We start from the raw sequence: 3,990 nt of genomic DNA, 5'->3' as shown, positions 1-3,990 counted from the left end.
AGTACGCGTGCGTAGAGCTAGTTATTAGAAGACACATTTGTTTAAAGGTTCCTCTGTGATGCGTAAGTTACGCAAATTTGGTTGTTTGTTTAAGGAACGTGTCCTGTGTGGACTAAAAGAACAAATGTGAGTCAGCGTGATGAAAACTTTGTATGATGCAAGCACGTGTTCGGAATAGGGACCTCAAACTTAGCGCGTCTGTGATGACGTACCTGTGGAGTTGGCCAGACGGTTCAGTGGCAGCAGTACATGAGATAAGTACGCCACTGTGATAGGGTAGGAACAGGCTGTTCGCGAAGTTAGGCTCCTGAAGTTATGTTTGAGTATTGGTGTTTGAAAGGCTTCGGTTTAATTCTGCGTAAACCTTTACTCTTGTGCAGCGCGACGGTCGGGTTTGGTCGAACTCAGGAGGAACGTGAACGCTCGCTTTGGCGGCACAAAAGTTTGGGGCAAAATTTGGGGTTCCCAGTTGAGTGACTTGCATGGAAATTGTGATAGGAGGCCTGGTGGGTTAGCAGCTAATTCCGGGCGTTTGAACGCTGAGCGGTATTGTGTTGCCGGGTCGACTCTTCTGTGCCAGTTGTTGTAAGATGGTTGAAGGCATTCCAAGTACGCAGGGGTTGCAGAGAGCAAAGCCATCGTCTTGCTCGCCAGCCATTCTCTTCCTGCCCAGCGGTTGCCAGCACTGGCCAGGCGAGATTTTCCGGGCCATGGAGGAGCTGTTAAGAATGGCCGTACGGGCCAGCTTTCAGCCCGCTGCACGTGTTCCAAGCCCACCAGACAGGGAGCCCTTCCAAGAACTGCGGACGGCCGGCGGCCACGTGGCGCGCGATCAGCTCAGGAAATTGGTACTTGGCGGAGCCATCCGGGACAAAGCAGTTCTACGAAGCCCTCTGACGTCGGCACTGAAAGCTGGGCGGTACCGAGAACTGCGGATGACCGGCAGCCACGTGGCGCGCGGTCAGCTCAGGTATGTGGTACTCCGCCGCGCCACCCGAGACGGAGCACAGTTCTACGAAGCCCTCGGTCGTTGACTCCGGAGCCTTAGTGCGGGGCGGCGGCAAGTTTACAATGCTTGGACGAACCTTCCCGACCATTCCTGCTCCGTCCCCGCCGAACGATGACGTCGAACTATGACGTCAAGCGGAGAGCTTATAAGCAGCGTTTGCCGGCTGCTAGGGTGTGCTCGTGTCGTGCTCGTTGTCGGGAGCTGAGTGCTCTGTCATACTAGAAATGTACTAGTGAGCTGTGTGCTCGTAAACTGTTTGCTGTATGTTAGTTTTGCGGGCTCCATATGGGAGTCGCGCTAGTCTGCCAATGTATCCTGCTTAAACTGTTAATATGTAAATAAATCCTGTTCACCGAGTTCCTGTCTACGAACTTCATTTCCTTCAAATGGTGGCAGCGGCGAGATAGTCCGACGACTCCTACATCTGGTCGACAGCGGTAGGACTGTCCGACGAATCTAATAGAGTGCACACTACACAACATAGAACACCCGGACACGAACACAACGAGGGAGCAATGGGAGGCACTGCTGTCCAGCTCAAGCTGATTAAGAGAGCTGAGAAGATGGCAAGAGCCAGCGGAGCCCTGGACTAAGGGCCCCGACCATTAGCGGTTTTTATGATTATTCTTTTAATAAAGTTTATCTATCTATCTATCTAAGAACAGAAGAATACAGTTGTGTTTCTGGGGATGTTGCGTCTTCTGCCAAGCGCATCTCTGGCTCTTCTGCAAGAACCTCATAACGATTGTGTGTTATTACTATAGTCGTTTTTGGTATAGCCTTTCGTATTCGTACTGTGGCCTTCTGTTTAGTCGGACAATTTATGCTTGTCATATCGTGCTCATCAGATTTACATAAGCCACATCAATATCGTGGTTGGCCTTCTGGTGTGAGCTTTTCTGGATCAATAGTACGCTGTGGGCAAAATGCCTTCATGTGTCCACGTTGAAAGCAGCGGTAGAAGAATATTGCCCGAGGGAGGTAGGGTTTAGGTCGCAATATGCAACCATAGTAATAAAACCGTTCTGGAATACATTGAGGGCCCTGTACCGTCACTAAGCATGTACGGCTTTTGCCCATGAATCTAGCTGCGAGTACCCTGTGTGTCGTGGAGGTCAATTCACGACATATTATCTCAGGGGTGTCTTCTGGGTCAATGCCATAGACAACACACCTCTGTATATTAGGGCCCGATGCAAAGTAGCACTGCACAGGTAGGTGTTGATCTTCTGACAGCGGGATAGATGTTAAAGTGCACATGTTCTGCACATCCCTGAGATATGCCAAGTGCACAGTGATCGAGTTGGTAGATTTATATGCTGCGAACCCTTTGTATCCAGTGGTTTCAAGATATTGGTCGATGACCCTTTGGACATATTTTGTGGCTACTGAAGTTATGTCGTAGCATGAAAGGGGGCGTATATGAACTCGATAGGATTGAGAAGGGGTGGGCGTTGGGTAAGACTGAGAGGGAGTGGGCGTAGGGGAGGCCGTGGAGGAATTGTTTGGGGTGGCCCTTACCTTTTTTGCTGGTTGCTCCGATGCGATGGCGTCTTGTTGAAGCACGTTGATAGGGGGACCTCGCTTGGCTGCATTCGTCGAACCGCCAGAGGGCTGAACGTCCATAGGGTCACCATTGTCCATCGGCACGATTGCGGATAGGTTCACATTCACATCACGAAGTGGACTGTCCTTCGGTGTTGCATCTTGGGTATTCGAGCTATCGGTTGCACACTTCGGCTGCATGATTGGCATGGATGTTGTCACGCGCAGCAGTCCAGTGGAAGGTACAGATGAGGAGCTCACATCTGGCACAAACACTTCTTCGTCGGGCGAGCGCGGCGGCGCGACCGCACTAGGCCTAAGCGCCAGCCGGGCTTGTTTTGAGTCTATCAGACGAGCAGGATCAGTAGGACAAGGCAAAAAAGAGTCCTCACCAGAGTCCACACGTCCCCATAGGCTTCCGAGGAGCTTCGTATCCGGATAAGGGCGAGATTTTCTTTGCTGTCGAGCAATTTCCAAGGAACCCAAGGAAACCACGTCTGCGTGGAAAGCGACCGATCCGACAGCAACCAGCACTTAGCAACCAGGCTGCCCCGCGAAACCCGGGAAAGTAGGCAGAAAAAAGCTTCGCCCTGAAAAATTGTGCAAATCCCCCGCCCTCTCACAATATATATTAAACTTTCTGTGTCGTTTGCGTTGACTGACGATAATTAGTGATGATTTGGCGCACACGAGAGTCGCGAGGTGATGTTCAATGTTACCTTGAGTGCACCACTTGCGTTGGTCCATGCAGTACATGCTGTAAGGATTGGGAGGTCAATCCCACCGTCGTAACCAGTTGTCAAGATTGGAGCCGGGCATGAAGTAGATGGTAGCTGGCCCAAGCCGTCGTCCAACTTACCCACGCTGAGGACGTTGCTGAAGGGAAGGACTGCTTCTCATCGAGAACGAGGAATATGGGTTTATTTACAGTATCTACTTAAGGACGTTGCAGTTCATCAGTCTAGCATGACTGCGAGGGAGAGTACAGTGAGCAGCCGCACAACAGCGGTTTATAAACACCCGGTCCTCCCTCGATCCCTAGGTGAGAGAACCGTTCGACCAGTCATCGTAGACAAGCCGCCTCCTTGCGGGAGGGCTTACACACCCACACACTTCCGCACAGGTTCACGGTCCCCAACCGAGGTCAGAAGGTCTTTGCAGAACTCGGGGCTTACGTCAGGAACGGTGCGTGGGACGGGGCCTCCAACTATGTTCCCTCGGCGGTGGCGTGTTCCGTCACAAAGCCTGGTTCGTCGAACTCATCTCGGCTCCTGCGACGGAGAGTCGAGGACGTGGCGTATTGTTCCATGCACACAGTAGACTTAGTGACGCCGTGTGGCTAGAGGGTTGCGGTGGCTTTCCAGGAAAAGTCGACGCCGCTTTCGCACCTGGCTGGCAAAACTTAAACCTCAGCGGGACGTTCTTAACAATGCACA

Source organism: Dermacentor andersoni, chromosome 3, assembly GCF_023375885.2.
Source record: "Dermacentor andersoni chromosome 3, qqDerAnde1_hic_scaffold, whole genome shotgun sequence".
Lineage (NCBI taxonomy): Eukaryota > Metazoa > Arthropoda > Arachnida > Ixodida > Ixodidae > Dermacentor > Dermacentor andersoni.
Note: the sequence above shows the minus strand (reverse complement) of the source record.